Here is a 22,387-nt window from a genome sequence, read left to right on the forward strand (position 1 = left end):
CCAGCTGGGAGAAGTGGAGGAGGTGAGACAAGAGGATGGGAGCGGGGAATTCAGTGAAAGTCTACACACCAAATAGTGAGCCCCTGCCCGACTCAACCTCCATTCTCTGATGACCAGCCTTATGCTCTTCAGGTAGGAGAGTAGAAGATGCTCTCTGGATAAACAGATTGAGCAGGAGAACAGATCCACAGATGCCAGTATTTGAAGGTCATTAAACAAAATGGCCATCTCTACCCACAATCCTACAGTGCAGCTAACCAGGAAACAAGGACTAGCCTTGAACACAGAGCTTCTCTCCACACTCAAGGGCCTCACTCTGATGAGTGAGAACTGACAAGGAGGAGCAGATGTCAAGGAAGTCTTCAACATGCAAGGCAGTGACAAAAAAGTAAAAACTAAAGAGGAACTCAAAGGATTCGGCAACTATACAGACAAGAAAAGTAACTGCCCCAAACACTTTATAATCAAACTCCTCAGAGGAAGACAAGAGAATACACTATATCCATGAAACAAGAACTGGTAGGCTCTTGGAAGTTAACATTTGAAAGCTGAAATCAATAGGAGATGAATTTAAGAAAATAGACCAGGAAGAAAAACAACAAAAGCCCCTACAGACTTCTAACAGGAAAATAGAAACAGAAATAATAAGAAAATTAGAGGATCAAAGTAGGAGATAGATTTAATTAAGAATTTCTGAGAGAAAATGGAAAGGAGGTAATTACCAAAGAAGTAACAAGCAACATTTTCAAGAACTAAGGGATGTTGGTTTTCAAATGCACATGAGAGTCCAGCTCCCTTAATGAGGAAAGACCAAAACCAAGGGTTTCATGGAGACCACAATATGGCTGGCTTTGTCCCCTCAGCAACTGCACACTGGTCACTGATTAGTTCTCCATTTTCCTGCTGGCACTGGGCTCTGTTCTAAAATACATCCCATGTGTCCGGGGCTGGAGAAGGTGTGAATTCTTAGTCAGGTCCAGACTACTTCAACTTCCAGCTTCCTTGGAGTTGAACCCTGAGTCAGCTCAGTTGCTAAGGACTTGCTTCAATTCAAATGGGTCCTCTTGCCCCTCCATTTAGCTAGGACCAGACCCAATGATTGCCCTGTCTGCAGGGTGGTCTGTGGCATTCTGTTCACCAGAGAAGACCCTGGATAAAGCTGCCGGCTTCGTTGGATGCCTTTTATTATATGATTTGGAAGGCAGGCCACCCCTCCCATGCACGTGCAATAGCAAAGTTCGATCCTGGTCTCAACCCTGACTATTCCTAACTTATCCCTTTTCCCCACTGGTCTGTGTACCCAATGGCTTAGCCTAGAGAGGTTATTTAAATGACATCCCATTGTCTTATAGTTGAAATACATGCTGAGTACTGTTTCTGGGCCATATATTTGAGTCAGGAGACACTATAAGCCTTCAACTATATGATCTTAATAAATGAATTAATGGATTAACAAGATTACATTCTTAGAGAATTTGTTAGTATAAAATATTTCAATGAGTTTCTAACTAAACAGATAAGCCAGATCACCTAAATGAGGTCATTTGAGTAAGAAAGGAGAGAAACCAGGGAAAACAGCATAGAAGAAGCTGAAAGTCCTCCCAGCCTTACTTTCTGCAGGCATTTACTGAGACCCACTGTGTGTCAGGCACTGCCATAAGCACTGACGATACAATAGAGTGTAAGATAAGGCCCTTCTCTTGTGGAGCTCATCTTCCAACAGGGCAGACCATGAAAAATGAACGCATTTTGCTCACCTGTTTTATTTCACAGAATATGACTATTTGCCAGACAGTGCTTCCAGGGCTTTCAATAGTAACTCATATAATTCTCAAAATCTTATGAGGTAGGCATTATTAACATTCCTTTTTTTTTTTTTTTTTTTTTTCAGAAGAAGAAACTGAGGAACAGAAAAATTAAGTACCTTATCCAAAGTCTTCCTCCTCTCTACCCCGCCCCTCAGCTGTCAAGTCACAGAGGCAGAGTGTACATGCAGGCTGCTAGCTTCAGGTCATAGGCCTTACCAGCTGCCAGCCTGCCGTCCTCAGGCAGGAATAGGCTCTGTGGAGACAGCAGAGTGAGGGGTTGGAAAGCCATGGGGTGAATGTGCTGCTTTAGATAAGAAGGTCAGAGAGGGTCTTTCTGAAAAGAAGGTATGCCTGCAGCCCTCTGTGTGCTTTGGAGCTCAAAGGACTCTGCAAAATCGAGAGAAGTGAAACTTTTCCCCTTCCCATCCTCATGATTAATTTAAAAAGAAACTGGAAGTTTCTTGTTTAGCAAGTAATGTCTAACTTCTGAAATTATGGCAGGGTCACAGTTGCCTGGAGCAACGTCCACAATAGCCTGCCAGGAACAGTTGCTGTGGCTTCTTGGGAACATTTTTATTTCCTCTGATGACTATAAATTAGATTCTGTAGGTGACACAGTTCTCACAATTTTCAACTATGTAATATACTTCTTAACTTTTTTTAAAGGTGTTAGTTTATTACTCTGTGACTGTTTCTGTCCTCATATTTATCCTCCTTATTTGGACTTTTTATGATTGCTCTAAAACAGGACATCTGCAGAAAACCAGACTCTACCTTTCAGCTCCCTGGGTTCTCATCATGCTGACCAATGTCTAAGTTTTATTTACATCACTTTGTAACAAAATGGCAGAACTAAACTGCCCAACCTTTCTTCAGCCACAGTGTGCTTTCTGCAATTGGAAGACCCTTAAAAATGCACTGTTATAGTAAATACGGTGAAGGCTTTCCAGGAAATGGCACAGTGGTATAAGCTAACACCCTTATGTAAACTGATTTCTTCACTGTTAAATGCCATAAATTTTCATTAGGTGATCAATAGAAATGACATAATTGCTCAGATGCTCAACCCTGATATTTAAATTCTTTCTCCTTAACCTTAATGAAGGCATATATCACAGCAGTGGAGTCAGGTGACATTGAAGAACTAATACCCTGTGATTAGACATGGATCATTCAGAGGTTAGGCTCCAGGCTAGCAATGATTCTAACATGTTTTATATAGCAATCCTGGTAATTCCAAAACTTTAATAATAAGAATAACAAATAATATCTTGGTTTTTAGACTGCACCTTCTAAAAAACAGCTCTAACTGAGCTGCCTCTCAGTTAGCCTAGCATTACATAGTTGGTAGTAGGGAGGAGCTTCTATTACATGTCAGGCCCTGAACACGAGGAGTGGGAGAGAGGGTAAGAGGCTTCTGGGAAGATGAAGAAATTGAGAAGAATATTTGGAGTTGCAAGGAGGCAGTTGGAAATAGAATCTAAGTTTATTAGTCAAAGTTCGCCAGAGAAACAGAAACCATCGATTTATTTTAAGTAATTGCCTCATGTGATTATGGAGGTTGACAAGTCTAAAATCTGCAGGATAGGCTGGCGGACTTGAGACCCAGGGATGAGGTGATGTTGCAGTTTCAGTCTGAAGACAGTCAGGAGGCAGAATTCCCTCTTCCTCTGGGACTTCAGTGTTTTCTCCTAAGGCCTTCAATGGATTGAATGAACCTCAACCACATGTGGAGCGTAACCTGCTTTATTCAAAGTATACTGATTTAAATGGTAATCTCATGTAAAAAAATCACCTTCAAAAAAACATTCAGACTGCTGTTTAACCAAATATCTGGGTAGTGTGGACTAGCCAACTTGACACATAAAATTAATAATCTGCTGGGCGTGGTGGCTCATGCCTATAATCCCAGAACTTTGGGAGGCTGAGGTGAGTGGATCACCTGTGGTCGGGAGTTAGAGACCAGCCTGACCAACATGGAGAAACCCTGTCTCTACTAAAAATACAAAATTAGCCGGGCATGGTGGCATATGCCCATAATCCCAGCTACTCGGGAAGCCGAGGCAGGAAAATTGCTTGAACCTGGGAGGTGGATGTTGTGGTGAGCCAAGATCACACCATTGCACTCCAGCCTGAGCAACAAGAGCAAAACTCTGTCTCAAAAAATAAATAAATAAATAAATAAATAATTAAACATCATACTAAGTGTCAAAGTGAAATCATATAGTCCCATTTTTAAACCAAGCAAAAATCCCTATTACTCAGAAATTCATCCAGTCTCTGCATGAACACCTTTCATAAGAGAACTCTCAACATTTTTTTAAAATTACACATTTTTATTCTGAAAGAGAATCAGACCTACCAAAAATCTGTAAGATTATTACAATTGACATTCATGTAGCTTTTACCTAGATTCACCCACATTTACACATATTCCCTCTCCCCATATATATGTATGTATACATATATATAATTTCTGTAATTATTCATATATATTGCTGAACTGTAAAGAAGTCCAAGCTTATACTACTTGCTGCAAAACAGCCAATAAGTCGGGAGACAAGGTGTTGGGGCAAGGAAGGTGACTTTATTTTGGACAGGCAGTAAACCAAGAATATAGTGTACTAATGTCCTAAAGAACCATCTTTAGTTAAGAGAATTTTAGGTCCCCCTTATGTTAGGGGAAGGTGAAGAGGGAGGAGGTTGCGATCAAGAGGTGATCAATGATCATGGCCATCTGGGTGGCAGCAAGGGTCTCAGGGAGGGCTGTGAAGTTGTTTTGTCCTTGGTCAGGTCACAATGCTCCTATAAATCTGTAACATAACATGGTTACTTCTGTGTACACCATCCTTATCTCCTCAGGGGTTAGTTTTGGGAAGGGACTATTATCCTTGCTTTAAAGGTAAACTGTAAATTCCACCCGAAAATTAGTTTGGCCTATGTGCAGAAATAATCAAAAGCAGTTAACCTACATTGTATCATTGTGCAGGGTGATGGGGGTACTGGTTGGGTTAGGAGCAAAATGGAACTAGTCATGCCAGACATCCTTTACACTACCACAATTTCTCACTGTCAAATATCATTCCACAATCTTGTTGGATTGGAGACAAAGGTATTTTGTCTCACATCTGCCTATTTCTTGCTGGACAAGGTTGATGAGGGGCAACTGTAGACTAAAATCATTTGACCTGCCTAAGGAAATATTCCTTTTTTTTTTTTTTGAAGAGGGAGAGAGAACAGGCGTGTTGCTTTATTGCCCAGGCTAGAATGCAGTCTAAAAATGGGTAATATTTTTAGCGCTTCTTTTAGGAACAACAATCATGGGCATCTCATTTCTTGCTTTGAAAGTTTTAGTCAAACTCAAGCAAACTTTGGTTACACAATACATAACAAATTTTACTAGTATGTAGGCAGCCATGACCAAAAGAAGAATATTAAGGTTCAATTTAAGAATGCTTTGCAGGATTAACTGAATTCTACTAGGAATCCCAGATAATAGGTCTGTAAATCAGTCCCGGAAAGTGCCCAGATTAAGTCTGCTTTGGTGTTGTAAGGTTTGTTGAAGTCAGGTAACCTGTTGTATAATTTTATTAATATGGGTCTCTATTTTAGAGGAGAAATTAACGTAGATGCAACAGGTGATTTAACTAGGGAAGTTATTTGGTAGAAATTACATTTGTAGGCTTGTGGGTACTTATTATTTCTTTGCACATAGTATGTAATGCAGTGCTGAGTAAGAAAGAAGCATAGACCTCTGGGTATGAAGTTATTAATCAGACCCTATAGGTGACTAGAGAAATAGGTTTCAGGTTGGTATAAGAGTAATTGTAGTTTTTGCATTGTTCAGATTTGCTGTTTGACATTGGAATACATTTTTAAATAAATGTGGTTATGTTATACATCATTTTAATGCACATTTCTTGCTTTTTTTTTTGCTAATGACTTATTACTTGCTATTTGTTTTATATTTATTTTAGATGATAGAAATGAAGTTAGAGAAAAAGCAAATTGGAGCAGTTTTCTTATTCGAGTTCAAAATGGGTCATAAAGCAGCAGAGACAACTCTCAACATCAACAACACATTTGGCCCAGGAACTGCTAACAAATGTAGAATGTAGTGGTGATTCATCTACTTTGCAAAGGAGATGAGAACCTTGAAGATGAGAAGCATAGTGGTCAGCCATCAGAAACTGACCAATCATCAAAGCTGATCCTCTTACAATTACACTTTGGGAAGTTGCCAAAGACCTCAACGTTAACCATTCTATGGTCATTTGGCATTTGAAGCAAATTATAAATTTGAAAAAGTTCAATAAGTGGGTGCCTCGTGAGCTGAGTGAAATTTTTTTTTAAAAATGTTTTTAAGTGTCATCTTCTCTTATTCCAGGAAACAACAATGAACCATTTCTCAATCGGATTGTGATGTGCAATAAGAAGTGGATTTTATACATCCAGTGATGAACAGTGGTTGGACCAAGAAGAAGGTCCAAAGCACTTCCCAAAGCCAAACTTGCACCAAAAAATGGTCATGGTCACTAGTGGTTTGCTGCTGGTCTGATCCACTACAGATTTCTGAATCCCAGCAAAACCATTACATCTGAGAAGTATGCTCAACAAATTAATGAGATGCACCAAAAACTGCAACTGGCATTGCAGCTGGCATTGGTCAACAGAAAGGGCCCAATTCTTCTCCATGACGATGCCTGGCATTGGTCAACAGAAAGGGCCCAATTTTTCTCCATGACGATTCCTGACCACAGGTCACATGAACAGCACTTCAAAAGTTGAACGAATTGGGCTGCGAAGTTTTGCCTCATCCCCCATATTCACCTGACTCTTGTCAACTGACTACCACTTCTTCAAGCATCTTCACAATTTATTGCAGGGAAAACAGTGCAGAAAATGCTTTCCAAGAGTTCATCTAATCCCTAAGCATGGATTTTTAAACTGCAGGAATAAACAAACTTATGACTTGTTGGCAAAAATGTGTTGATTGTAAGGGTTCCTATTCTGATTAATAAAGATGTGTTTGAGCCTAGTTATAATGATTTAAAATTCATGGTCTCAAACCGCAACTACTTTTGCACCAACTAAGTAAAATTATATACAGGAACAACTGTCAGAAGGTTTAGAATGACAAATCTGGCAGTGGGATAGTTTAGGAGAAGAGGCAATAGATTGAGAGATCCTAACTAAAGAGTTGTGTTTCCAGGAAAATGAAAATCTCCAAAGGACATAGGATGTACATTTTCATTTCACTTCTCTTTTTTGTGAAAGAGTAGTTTTGGATTCTTCAAGGGCTCTCAAGCCCCTTGATTTCCTGGTTTCTTCTGATTGTGCTGCCCTGACCTAAATATGACACACCTATGGCTTTAGTCCAGCAAGTTTAACTGATGAGTGAATATTTGACAGCACTTTGAATGGTCCTGTCAACTTGGCAGCAAGTCAGTGTTCAAGTCCTTATTTTTTCAGTCTTTAGGAGGACATAGTCTCCCAGTTGAAAATGATCTAGGGCTACATCTACGGGATGAGTGGTCCTGCTAGAAGCAAACTCATGAACAGAAGTTAGTATAGTGCCCGGTCTTAACATACTTGGCAGTTGCTAAATCTCTTAAAGCATCAGTTGGCTGTCCCACTGGAGCAGACACCTGGAAGAGCCTACCATATAATAATTTCAAAGGGACTCAATTTGAGCCTACTTCAGAGAGCCACTTTAATCCACAACAGGGCAACAGCAGTGACTTATCCCAAATCAAATTCCATTCTTGATATATTTTGGCAATGCTTCTTTTGAGAGCATAGTTCATCTTTTTAGTTTTTCCCGTCAGTTCTGGTCTCCAAGATGATAGTCTAAGGATTGCACTAAGGGGTAAGTCATAGCTTCCCCTGACACCCCATAACCACCATAGTCTTTGAATCATAGGATAGATGGGTATAAACTACAGAACATGTGTCCCTCCCTTATCAATAAGGAATTCAGTAAGTTTGTTCTCCATTGTCAGTTGTATCTGGGGTTCCTGTGGGGATATAACAGGTTAGCTAAACAAACATATTTAACAGGTTACAGGAAAATCTATGATTATTCATGAACATGGTTCTGACACATGCATATTGAACAAACATGGATGTATCATATAATCTATGTTTACTTTGTAGTGGAGACTTAACATTTAAATATAACCAGTCTGGGAATAGCCGAGTCCCATTAAACAGCTGCATCTTGTTTTAGGAGATGGCATTGCAGATGGGTTTTCAAACAGGAGAACAACAAAGGTTATTGTTGGTAACAATCTATAAACCAGTTTTCTTAGAGTCTAGAGGGTATTCAACTGAGGTTCCCAGACGCAAGACTTAAAAGCATCTTTAGTTTTTACCTGTATCATAAGGTATAAGATTCAGCTTGCAGGACCTCAGGAAAATGGTAGTAGCAATTTAATTGAATCCAAGTCAGAAAAATGAACATATCAGCCTTTTCTTGTTGCTCTTATCTTAATATATTTATTGTATCTTGCTGGGAATTCTTTCAGAAGCCTGCATTCTCCTAGTGAAGTTGGTATTTGGGGATTTTGCATTTGGTGCTCAGTTACACTACCCTCTACTTTGTAGATTATGATACTTTCTCAACCAGTGGCAGGCTTTATCATGAGAGGTAGATTAGTGAGGTTATTTAAAATTTTATTCTCTCTTTTTAACTTTATTTAGTTCATTTACTTATTTTTTATTTCACTACTTTTTAGGGGACAGGTGGTTTTTGGTTACACATATAATGAATACATCAGCTTTTTAGTTAAGAGTATAGAATTTTATTTCTAGTCCAATTGCACAATCTCCAAAGTTATCAAATATCTGTATTCAAGAACACTCAACCAAGTCCTTTTTGTGAACTCCCTAAAGAAGCATGTTTTGAACTGTAGCTGATAATAAACTACTTTTTGAGGAGAATTAAAGTAAAACAATGATTGTGAATGATGAGTCTTACAACAGTCATGGTTAAAAGTACAACTGACAAGGAGATTTAATTACTTCTGTGGCATACAAAATTTAACATAATTATTATTACTGATAACATTTACTAAGGCATGTCAGAATTATAGGAATCTCAGATAATTTTGGAATACATACTAATGACACATTTATATAAATATGTAACCCAAAGAAAGTTAAATAAAACTTTATATTTCACAGTGCTTCCTCTATGATTTTGATAGGCCTAATTGACTCAATACATCCCCCTTGGAGCTCTAAAAAGTTAGTTCGAGGTCATAAGATTGAATTTAGAATTTGATTTTGGAAAGTTTGTCAAATATCAAAGGTTTAAAAATTTGATATCACAAAATAGGATTACAAGTCACTGTAAAGTTCAATTAGCAAAAAGTGATAGCTCGAAGATTTCAAAAAAGCAAAAACTTTAACATAGGAGACTGTATTAGTCTGTCCTCTCATTGTTATAAAGAAATACCTGAGACTGTGTAATTTATTAAAAAAAAAAAAAAAAAGAAAGAAAGAAAAGAGGTTTGATTGGCTCACAGTTTGGCAGGCTGTACAAGAAGCATGATACTGGCATCTGCTCAACTTCTGAGGAGACCTCAGAGAATTTACAATCATGGCAGAAAATGAGGGGGGAGTGAGCCAGAGAGAGAGGGGAGAGGTGCTACAACACTTTTATAAACGAGATCTTGCAATAACTCATTCACTATCATAAGGACAGTACCAAGAGGATGGCACTTAACCATTCATAAAAAATACCTGTATAATCGAATCACCCCCCACCAGGCCTGACCTCTAACATTGGGGATTACAATTTGACAGGAGATTTGTGTGGCAACAAAGATCTAAACCATGTTAGATATCAATCTTAGAAAGACTATTATAAATAATTCACTTTTAATTATCACCAACTTAATCACATACAGAATTTAAATTTTCATTATAATCTTCCCTACCAAAAATACATCTTTATATTAATAACTTTCTTCACAACTCTCTCCTCCTCACTGGTTCCTTTCTACCTTCTTTCATAGATAACCTTTTTAGATTTTTTTGAGACATAGTCTCACTTTGTCACCCAAGCTGGAGTGCAGTGGCATGATCTCAGCTCGCTGAAACCTCTGGCTTCCAGGTTTAAGGGATTGTCCCACCTCAGCCTCCTGAGTAGCTGAGATTGTAGGTGTGTGCCACCACACCCAGCTAATTTTTGTATTTTTAGTAGGAATGGAGTTTCACCACGTTGGCCAGGCTGGTCCCAAACTCCTGGCCTCAAGTTATCTGCTCGCCTTGGCCTCCCAAAGTATTAGGATTACAGGCTCATAAGTAACTTTTAAGTAGCCTCCAAATTACATACAATCATTATTTTTCTCAGTAAAACTACAACTTTATGTCTTTATTATAATTTATTATGTCATCAAGAATTGCATCTTATCATGGTTTGCTTTATATACAGAATTATATATTAACTAGAATTGTTATCTTTAACAATATTAAATTTTAGAAAAAACCTAGCAAGCAAGAAATATTGAATTGTCTGTCAGATACTAATATTTTATTGTTGGAACCATCTACAATTTTTTAGAAACACGTGTCCCCATATTATTAGCCTTTCACAATTGAAAGTGACTCAGACAGGTAACAAGCATCCAAAGTAATTTTGAGATCTCTAAACTACACAAAAAGTTTATCTACAAGCATTCATTTCATTCATATTTACTCAATTTGTTTGTTTTTAGCAGTTTATCTAGGTTACTTGTTAGAACTGAGATAGTAGACAAAGCTAGTCATCATTTAAAGTTATTTCCCCACTATCCTTTTTTAAAGCCTGTGAATATCAGGTATTCACCTAAGTTAGAACCTTAAAATTAAACACATAGATATTTTTGCCAGTAACCCAGAAGATTTAGCTCTTTGCTTTTTTTTGGAATCAACAATGTTAGTTTTATTTGTCAAAAATCACACAAAGAAATATTATTTTGTTTTTGTCTGGATTTATAGTCTTATATAACCCTTGTGCCAAACCTTGACACCTTGAAATTTCTAGCAGAGGCAAATATAATCAATAAACTCAGACAAAAATGGATGCTGATAATTATGAAGAAATTTCTATACCAATACTTTTAAAAACAGTTTACTTATTAAATATTTACTTAAGTCATGTGAACTTGAAGGGCATTTGAACTTATTTATTTAATTTACAAGCACTCATTTACTTAAGCAAATTATGTATATGTAGATGTGTTTATGTATATGTACATGTACACACACACACACACACACACACACACAAACACAAAGTTCTAATAGCTTTTGCCTTGGAACTCTAGCCATGAGTAGCCATACAAACTCACTACTTTATAAAAGGTAGCTGGATCCAAATTACATCTCTGACAAAACTGAGACTTGTTCACATGGTTAAACTTTGCCTAAACAAATAATCCACTGAAAGTTGTAGACCAAAATTTGGGTAAAGCAGTCTCTATGGCAGTTTGATTTTTAAAAACCTGTTTTACCCTTTTGTTTCCTTCAGTTTCAAATGAGTTTCTAACGTTTACACTTTAGCTAGACCATAAACAGTGAGTTTTATCTGAATACCAGCAGCTTAATAACAGCAGATTCAAAGCAGACAGAAAAGAAAAGAAAGAAATAGCTTTAGAAGATTCTAACTGTATAGTTGCAGGTTAACCATTTGAGCTCTAAATTTCCCTTACTGTAATTTTCCCACCAGTTTTTTAAAGTGCACCAAACAGGCCATAATATATAACCAGTTAGAGTCCCAGAAAACCTGAGCATGCCTTTGAACTTTCCCATGTTTTTAAACATGTAAACCTAGGGCCCACAAAAACAACTGACAGACAAATGCAAATCAGTTGGTTCTCAAATCAGGTAGAAGTCAAACAACTATTCCCCTCTTTAACAGGGTACTCCAATCAAATATAAAATCAAAGTGGCTTCTTCTGAGGAAAAGCCCAAATGAAGGGGAAGGGTGTTCCCAGTTGTATACACTGAAGCAACTTATTGTACTTCCAAATTGCATCCATCAACTTGCAGGAGTTTGTGAGTTCCTTGCTTCAACAATTATGTGTTTGGGCAGCCAGTGCCATCCCGAGAAATTAAGGGTGGAGCTCACAGAACAAATGGATCTGACACCTATGGGGGTTTACCCAATAATTCCATGGACAGGGTCAACTGACCATGAGCAGCCACTCCAGGCTGCTGAGTTTGCCAAATTTGTAAATGAGCCCAAGCTTATACCTCTTGTTGCACAAGAGCCAACAAGTCAAGAGTCAACGTGTCAGGACAAGGAAGGGTATTTGATCAGACAGCCATCAAGCCAAGAAAATGATGGACTAATGTCCTAAAGAACCATCTTAAGTTAATAGAATTTTAGGCTCCTCTTATGTTAGGGGAAGGGGAAGAGGGAGGGAGTTATAATCAAGAGGCGGCCAACGATCACAGACATGTGGGCAGCAGCAATGGTACAAGGGAGTCTTGTGAAACTTCTTTGTCCTTGGTCAGGTCAAATTGCTTCTACAAATCTTTAACATAACATTGTTACTTGTGCATACACTATTCTTATCTCTTTGGGGCCTTTAGTTTTGGGAAGAAACTATGATCATCTTTGCTTTAAAATTAAACTATAAACTAAATTCCTCCCATAGTTAGCTTGGCCTATGTAAAGAGATAAGCAAAAGCAGTTAACCTAAATTATATCAATGCAGGGGAGGAAGTTCAGAGCAAAATTGAGCTAATTATGTTAAACCTCCTTTTTACTGCTACAGAACCACTTGTAAGTTACAAAGAAAATGATCTTTCACACCTGTATTTTTTGGAGTGTATCTTCCAAGAACAAGAACAAGGCTACTGTAGTTATCAAAGTCAGGAAAATAAATCAGGATACATTATCTAATATGCAAGCTATATTCAAATCTCAATAATTGTCTCCAAACTGTTATGAAGACATTTCATAATTGTCTGTCTCCAGAATTGTCTGTTAGAGCGATTTTTTTCCAATGCAGATCTAACCCAGGATCATGCACATATACAGTGGTCATATTCCTTTATTTTTATTTTTATTTTTTAAGACAGGGTCTCACTCTGTTACCCAGGCTGAAGTGCAGTGGCCCAATCATGGCTCACTACAGCCTTGACTTCTTGGGCTCATTCAATCCTCCCACCTCAGCCTCCTGAGTAGCTACACTATAGACATGCACTACCATACCTTGCTAATTTTTTGTAGAGACAGGATTTTACCAGGTTGTCCAGGCTGGTCTTGAACTCCAGGGCTCAAGTGACCCAGCTGCGTCAGCCTCCCAAAGTGCTGAGATTAGAGGCAGGAGCCACCATGCCTGGCCTCTATTTTATAGTTTAGTTTAACTGGTATATTTTTCAGCCTTTCTTTGTTTCTCACGTTATTAATATTTTTGAGGAGTTCAGGGCCATTGGTTTGTAGAATTTTTCCCCTATAAAAGCACATTTTTCCTTTTGTGAAAATGGGGACTGACTTAGGGTAACTATGTCCCATTCCCAAACAATCCTCATCCAATGGTTTTATCAACCTAAAGGAAAAAAGCTGTAGCAAAACTAATATAAGTAAAGAGCTTATTCGGGCCAAGTTTGAGGACTGCAGCCCAGAAGCATATATATAAGTTGCCCTAAATATATGCTGCAATTAGTAGCAGTTACAAGTGGGTTTTAAAAGAAAAAAGGAAGAGGTAACTCCTAAACTGTTTACTGTAAGTTTACATTAAAATAACATAAGCTATTGACTGACTATACATTGTTCTTTCTATCACAAATTTCAGGAACATGAAGGTAATGGGTGAGGCAGCCAGTCAGGAACAAAATGCCTTTAAACAATTACTCCAAGGCATGGATGTGGTGGGTAGGGCTCAAGCTGCATACTCATGTCTCTGTGGTTTGATACACTTTGTAAGCCTTGCATAGCTCAGACTGCTCTGAGCTATTTTTCTTTTCTCAACGTTGGTGTCCATTGATTAATCTCGTATCAGTCAATTATTATTATGATGGCTGCAAATAATGATTTTTCTACATTTATTAGTTGGCCAGCTTCTGTAAATAAGTACCTTCTCTCCTTCCCCTCTCTGATCTGTTTGGGGTTTTTTGTTGTTAGTTTTGTCTCATTATTAATATATGGATTCTCTTTTATCTAGTGGATTATGGTTCACTACTTTTAATATTTTAGATGCTTAAGCTAGTCCCAGGTTTGAATAGTCCTGCCAAACAGTGCCAATATCACTTTAACAGGTCCCTCTTTTTGTTGAAATGCCTTCTTACTTCCCCCTCATCATGTTTTGGGATAGTATGTTTCACCTGGTGTCTTTTTATTAATAAAATGCTAAATTGTATTGCACAAAGTCTTTCTTTAATTTTCAGCCTTGATCCAAATATTGCCTTCTGTCCTAACACAGAATATTGACGGAGAATTTTTTGGTGCCACTTTGCCAGCCAGAGACCTCTGTGGCCAGCGATGCCCCCACCTGTCCCTAGTTCAGCCCCAGGCTCACCATAGGAGACAACTCACGCACTTGGCCTGTGCAGCTGCATCTGGCCTGTGCTCTGGCCTGGATCCTGTGCTCACTATAGCATCCACACTCAGCCTACAGCTGGGCTGGGCATGCTGCGAGCTGCCTCTGCCTTGGGTGCTGGCATCAGGGCAAGAGGAAAGTGGTGGTGCATGAACAAGGATGCCAGCAACCCCGAAGTCCTAAAGCAGATGTTAAGAGTGTGCTAACAACTCTTTCAGTCTCCCTGTCCACAGTCTGACAAACAGGTGCATGTTAACACCTCTTTCAGTCCCATTGCTCCACTCTGGCCTGTGGCTCCAGGGCTGGCCCAGCATGCTGCTGCTTCCGGTAACGTGGGGCCACCTGGCACTAGCAGAGGTTGGGAGGGCTACAGCGTTACAGCCTTTTTCATACCTGCATTCGACAGGAGCCAAATTCTTGTCCCATGTCCAAGAAGGATAAGATTACACTGACTGCTGGAGGGTGAGCAGGGTGGAGAATTTTATTGAGCGACAACCGTCAGCGGAGAGGGAACCTAGAGATGGCAACCCCCTATCTGAAGTCAGGTAGCTCCCCCTGCCCATTGGGGGGCAGTCTCAAAGTGTGGCTGAGTCAAGGGCTTTTTTTTTTTTTTTTTTTTGAGACGGAGTCTTGCTCTGTCTCGAGGCTGGAGTGCAGTGGCGCAGTCTCGGCTCACTGCAACCTCCGCCTCCTGGGTTCAAGTGATTCTTCCGCCTCAGCCTCCCGAGTAGCTGGAGTAGTACAGACATGTGCCACCACGCCTGGCTATTTTTTTGTATTTTTAGTAGAGACGGAGTTTCACCATGTTGGCCAGGATGGTCTCGATCCCTTGACCTCGTGATCCGCCCACCTCGGCCACCCAAAGTGCTGGGATTACAGGCAGGAGCCACCGCGTCGGGCGGAGTCCAGGGCTTTTATGGGTTCAGAATGGGGACTGAAGGCTGATTGGTTTGTGAGTATGCAAAAAAGGCTAAAACAAAGGCAACACTTGAAAGTGGGCATGCACAGTATAAAAAAACCAATTAGGTAAGGATAGGTATATGTAAAATAGGTGAAAAGTGGGAATCAATCAGACGAAAGTACACCAAATGGGAAGAGAGGTTCTCAGTCTGGCCCATGGATTCTGAGACTTCTATCTTGGTTTTCAAGTTTTAAACTGTCTTTGGTTTGAAGGCAGAGTTTCACTAGGGAACCGCTGCTATCTTCCTAGGGATTTGTCTGCCTCCTGCCACTATCAATATGTTTTTTCTCTCCTTAAATGACACACATTCACATATTTGAGTTTAGCTTTTGTGTTTACCCCAAGTTTTATTTTCCCCAGGCTAAATAAACATAAATAGAGTGGCTATTATGTACAAGTCGTGTGACTGGTACTAGAGGATAGAAACAGAAATAAGACATTAGTTGCTCTCTGAAGAAGTAACAGATTTGGGGCCTGGTCAGGTAAGGCATAACTATAAAACAAATTATTTTGGAATTATGCAAGGCAGGTTCTGTAGGGCACAGGAGACAAAATGACTGATTCATCTTAGAGGCTGAGGGTGAGAATCAGGGAGAACTTGACCAAGGAGGTGCTATTTTCACAGGGCCTTGAAGGATGACAAAACACAGAAATGATGCCAACACTCCAGGCTGAGGGAACTGCATGAACCAAGAAGCTTCAAAGTTTGCAAATTCATGGAAGACAATTTTTTCAATCCACCAAGCTTCTTAATGGTCTTCCCTAACCCCAAAGTCATTTGTCTTTGTCCCTTTAAAAATGTGCTACTGCAAGTTAAACACAACACTCCAGAGGTTCTCATTTATTAATTTGATGTGAGAAAAAAATGAGTGTACCATTTCCTCTTCGGTACTAGTGTACTTCCATTTGTTTAGTGTAGTTGGCTTCTTAGGCCTGGAGGTAAAACCCTAAAATTTCTTCAACAAAATGTAAACATATTCACATTAACTGCAATGAATAAGGATGATACAGAGTTTCATGTCAATTCAGATCAGATGTTAAAAAGAAAATAACTTTCATTATTTACAGTTTTATGGATTTTAGAATTGTAATAAAGGATTGTAGAACTTTTTGCAAGTGGGTTTTACATTAATATCTCTGGTCTTAAAACTATCATAAAGCAGAATAATACGTTGGTATGAAGGTTTAAGAATTTTAGACTAAAAGAAAAATATATCTGTGCGATTGTATGCAGGCAAAACTCATTTGAGTTGAAGAGACAGTGAGATAAATTTCTCAAAAAAATCTCATTGAAGAAGCTAGTGTTGGGTTGCTTTTTGTCATGCTGGTAGAACCTTGTAAATCTATGATAGGATAAAAAGATACTTATGAATGCTTAATGAATCATCATATAATTGACAAACTCAGTTGTACACCAGACACAGTGCCTGGCTCAGGAGTATTCCATAGGTACTTGCAAGTAAAATGCATCAAAATATTAAAAACACTAGGGGGCTTTTATGAACTGAATGTTTGTGTCTGTTACCGTAGGTAGCTAGTCAGACATGAGCAGGGCAGGGAAGGGCTTCCCCACTATCAGGAATGTCAGGCAACCATCACATGATGATCAGTTATTAAGCTATCTGTCTAAAATAACAATTGGTCACTGCCAGTGCCAGCAAAAGGCGATTTCCCAATAGATAGAAAAAAAAACTAAAACTGAGGATCAGCAACTTCCCAGTAAAATCTCAGGAGTTAGGTGAGTAATCTCAAGCATGTGCACTAAAAGGCAAAATGGCAGTTTAACTGGTATGTGACCTTTCTCTAGAAACACTCGACTGGTAAAGGAAGGCCTCAAGTGTGCAATGTGTACGATCTCAGTAAACACACTGCGCATGCAGCCCCTCCCAAGTGCTGGCAGGCCACTGCACATGCAGACAGTCCACCCCAAGGGAAGAATCAGTGAAGAAGTAACACAAGATCCTGGAAGCATGCCAATGTATAAAACCTCAAGTCACCGAGATCAAGCCACTGTACTCCAGCCTGGGGGATAGAGTAAGACTCCATCTGAAAAACAAACAAACAAATAAACAACAAAAAACCCAAGTCAAAAGGTCAAACTATGCACATGATCTCTCTAGTCACCTACTTGGTCACCTTCAAAGTGTACTTTACTTTCTTTCATTCCTGCTTTAAAGCTTTTTAATAAATTTTCACTCCTGTAAAGCTTGCCTTGGTGTCTCATTCTGTCTAAGTCCCTTTGTCAAATTCTTTCTTCTGAGGAGGCAAGAATTGAGGTTGCTGGATTCACTGCTGGTAACATAATTTGGTACTACAGGACTTAAAAACATTCCGCTGCTCACATGTCCACCCCTCCCCATTTATATATTGAAGCCCTAACCCCCAGTATGATGGCATTAGGAGATGAGATTTTTGGGAGACAATTAGGTTCAGATGAGGTTATGAGGCGGAGTCAAGACAATGGGATTAGGGCCTTTTTAAAAAGACATATCAAAGAGCTTGTTCCTTCTCTCTCTTTGCCATGTGAGGAGCTAGTGAGAAGGCAGCTGACTGCAAGCCAGCGAGAGAGATCTCACTGGGAACTGAATCTTCTGGCACTTTGATCTTAGACTTCCCAGTCTACAGAACTATGAGAAACAAATGTCTATTGTTTACATCACCCAGTCTATAACATTTTGTCATGGTAGCCCAAGCTGACTAAGAAGGGGCTTAGTCACATGGTTAACATGTGATCATGTTGCTCAAAATGCCATAATGAACTTATGAGAAAAAACAAGGAAGTTAAAGGTTACATTCTAGTGGGGCTGATATATATTTCCTCTCCCAATTCATACATTGAATATCTCCCAAAATAAAAAATATTACAGCCTATTCAGTTTTTGTGTATTGAGATTTTCAGTTAAAAGGTATTATGCTCAGAAGTCAATGAGAAGAATGCACATTCATTAAATATATTTATTAGTAGTAAAGAAGTCTTAGAAAGACTGAGCATTTCCTCTATAGCCAAAGAGTTGTTCTTGATTAAAGCGTAGGTAAAATATACACACAGGCTGATATTTTGATTCACTCAAGATTCCTTTGCTTGGTTTTGGAAGTTTCAGAAACTAAAGTTTATTACCATTGACAACATAGTACTTTCAGTAAAAAGAACTACAGAGCAATGAAAAATCAGCAGCAAGGTGGCTTAGAGAGACTTACATCCATTAAATGTACACAAATTGTATTTATTTTCTAAAAAAATAAATTTTAAGTAATGCTAATTTAACTAATGAGGAAAAACTTTCAAAAAATATACAATCTCCATTACAAACTAGAAGGTAAATATTAAAATACAGTTGTAAGCCAGGAAGTTTGCTTACAGTCATTATCCTTTTGAAGCATCAAATAAGGTCTTAAAAAGATCAGTCTGTGATCTTTTTCATTTGTATGTTCTTGGTAAATTCATAAATCTTGTGTCTCAGCCTTTAGATCAAGGTAGACTCATGTTTCTTAATCCAAATTAAGAAAAATAAAAAGAACTTTAAGCAAACTGGTCTACCCAAATGATATTTGTGATAGCTGAGTTCTAATCTTGTTTCATCTCATTTTGAACATATGTTTCTAAACAAATTTCATCACATTTAGCATGAAAGTCTTTAATATAGTAAATTGTTGAACTATCACAGAATTCAAAACTGTACTAAAACTGCTACAACCTGGTCCCACCACTTCCCAGCCTCAGTCATACATTAATATGCTTAAGATACCTGTCTACTGCTCTGTAATAAACAGTGACAACAAACTGCAGTGCCCTCTGGCTGCATCTGTGCTTATCTTGTCTGAATTACAGTTTCATTTTATTTTCATTTCACTGGCAGCCTAGGTTCTCCTCTTCATCTGATGGGCCAAATCTTAGATTCTGTAGAAAGTCCTTTGCATTAAATATGGTTATGAAAGAGGCAGTATCTGCTAGACTTATAATAATGAACCTTTGAGATTGTTTCTTCTGGTCTAGGGGAAGTCAAGCTTGAGAAACTGATCTCAGTACTACATGTACTGCAGGAATCTATGTCTTACAGGCAGATGCATCCTCTGTTCACGAACTCTGTGCCCTACCATGATACGTGCTGCAGTGTTGATTTTCAAGGCTTCTCTTTCTCTTCCCTGGTCATGTCTGTTGCGGGCAGCTGGGATAGGTTTTTTAGTATAAAATAACATGGGATCCATAGGTACTGCATTCGAGTCAGTGATTGAACATGTATATACACTTCTTCTCTGGCCCTTACAGACTGAAGATTGTAAAAATATTCTTAGAAACATTTTACTGTGCTGCTGATTCTCCACATACACTGTCTCTGCTGACAATATCTTAGGTCATGTCTAGCTCAGCATCCATAAAACTCCTCTATTTCAGGGCAGTTATATCATCATCTAAATTAGTCTTTTAAAAATTTTTTTGATTTTTAATTTTTGGGGTGTATATATTTATGAGGTACATGAGATATTTTAGTACAGGCATGCAATGTGAAATACGCACATAATGGAAAATTGGGTATCCATCCCAACAAGCATTTATCTTTTGTCTTCCAAATAATTCAACATACTGTTTTAGTTATTTTAAAATGTACAATTAAATTATTGACTATAGTCCTGCTATTGTGTTATCAAATACTACATCTTATCTACTTTTTCTATTGTTTTTAACCCATTAACCATCCTCACCTCCCTCCCAGTCCCCGACTACCATTCTCAGCCTCTGGTAACCATCCTTCTATTCTCTATGTCCATGAGTTCAATTGTTTTAATTTTTAGATCCCACAAATAAATGAGAACATCCAATGATTGTCTTTCTGTGCCTGGCTTATTTCACTTAACCCAATGGCCTCTAGTTAAATCCATGTTGTTGCAAATGACAGAATCTCATTCTTTTTATGGCTGAATAGTACTTTATTTCAGTAGTACACATTTTCTTTATAGGCTCATCTGTTGATGGAAACAGGTTGCTTCCAAATCTTGGCTATTGTAAACAGTACTGCAACAAATATGAGAGTGCAGGTATCTCTTTGATCTACTGATTTCATTTCTTTTGAGTGTATATCCAGCAGTGGGATTGCCAGATGGTATGGTAGCTCTATTTTTAGTTTTCTGAGGAACCTCTAAACTGTTCTCCATCGTGGTTGTACTAATTTGTGTAACCAACACATACCAGAGTTCCTTTTTCTTTACATCCTCACCAGCATTTGTCATTGCCTGGATTTTGGATAAAATCCATTTTAACTAGGCTGAAATGATATCACATTGTAGTTTTGATTTGCATTTATCTGATGATCAGTGATGTTGAACACCTGTTTCACATTTATATGTCTTCTTTTAAGAAATGTCTATTTAAATCTTGTGCCCATTTTTTTTAATCATTATCAGATTTTTTTTCTACAGAAGCGTTTGAGCTCCTTATATATTCTGGTCATTAATCCCTTGTTATATGGGTAGTTTGCAAATTTTTTCTTCCATTTTGTGGGTTGTTTCTTCACTTGGTTGATGGTTTCCTTTCTTGCGCGAAGGCTTTTAACTTGATGTGACCTCATCTGTCCATTTTTGGTTTGGTTGCCTGTGTTTGTGGAGTATTGCTCAAGAAATTTTTGCCCAGGCCAATGTCCTGGAGAGTTTCCCAAATGCTTTCTTGTTATATTTTCATAGTTTGCGGTCTTAGGTTTACGTTTTTAATCTATTTTTATTTGATTTTTGTACATGGCAAGAGATAGGGGTCTAGTTTCTTTCTTCTGCATGTGGATATCCTCCAGTTTTTTCAGTGATATGGTTTGGCTCTGTGTCTCCACCCAAATCACATGTCAAATTGTAATTCCCAGTGTTGGAGAAGGGGCCTGATGGGAGATTACTGAATCATAGGGGCAGACTTACCCCTTGCTAGTCTTGTGATAGTGAGTTCTCACAAGATCTGGTTGTTTAAGTATGTGGCACTTTCCTCTTTTCTCTCTCTTCCTCTTCTCTGGCCATGTAAGACAAGTCTTCCCATTCAACTTCCACCATGATTGTAAGTGTCCTGAGGCCTCCTCAGCCATGCTTCCTGTACAGCTTGTGGAACTGTGAGTCAATTAAAGCTCTTTGCTTTATAAATTAACCAGTCTCAGGTAGTTCTGTACAGCAATGCGAGAACAGACTAATAAACCCAGCACCATTTATTGAAGAGACTGTATTTATTGAAGAAAGAGGGGTCAAGTTTCAGTCTTCGGCAGAGAAATTCAGTTTTCCCAATTTATTGAAGAGTCTGTATTTTCCCAAATGTATGTTTCTGGCACCTTTGTCAAAAATAAGTTCACTCTACAGTGAACTGTATGGATGTGTTTCTGGATTCTCTATACTGTTGCATTGTTCTATGTGCTGTTTTTATGCCAGTATCATGCTGTTTTGGTGATTATAGCTCTCTGGTGTAACTTGAAGTCAGGTAATGTGATTTCTTCAGTTTTGCTCTTTTTGTTCAGGATAGCTTTGAGTATTCTGGGTCTTTTGTAATTCCATATAAATTTTAGAATTATTTTTTCTATTTCTGTGAAGAATGTCATTGGTACTTTGATATGAACATTTTAACAATATTCATTCTTCCAATCCATGAACATGGAGTCTCTATTTTTTGTGCCTTCTCTAATTTCTTGAGTCAATGTCTTATAGTTATCATTGTAGACATGTTTCACTTCTTTGGTTTAGTTAATTTGTAGGTATTTTATGTTATTTTCAGCTATTGTAAATGGGATTTTTTTTTATTCCTTTTTCAGATTGTTCACTGTTGGCATACAGAAATGTTACAGATTTTGATTTTGTGTCATGCAACTTTACTGAATTTATTAGTTCTAATAGTTTTTTGGTATGGAGTCTAGATTTTTCCAAACATAAGATCATACCATCTGCAAACAAGGATAATTTGCCTTCTTCCTTTCCAATTTGGATACCCTTTATTTCTTCCTCCTGTCAGATTGCTCTAGCTAGGACTTTCAGTACTATGTTGAAAACAGTGGTGAAAGTGGGCATTTTTGTCATGTTTTAGATCTTAGGGGAAAAGCTTCAGTTTTTCCCCATTCAGTATACTT

General features: G+C 38.3%; 1 protein-coding gene across 2 annotated transcripts in view; it reads right to left on the reverse strand.

The window, feature by feature from the left end:
• The window catches only part of LOC116549681, a 173,709-nt gene that overhangs the window by 66,219 nt on the left and 85,103 nt on the right, over window positions 1-22,387 (reverse strand). The window lies entirely within an intron of this gene.

The sequence above is a fragment of the Sapajus apella genome, unplaced genomic scaffold (genome assembly GCF_009761245.1).
Source record: "Sapajus apella isolate SASKATOON/1434 unplaced genomic scaffold, GSC_monkey_1.0 scaffold6, whole genome shotgun sequence".
Taxonomy (NCBI): Eukaryota; Metazoa; Chordata; class Mammalia; order Primates; family Cebidae; genus Sapajus; species Sapajus apella.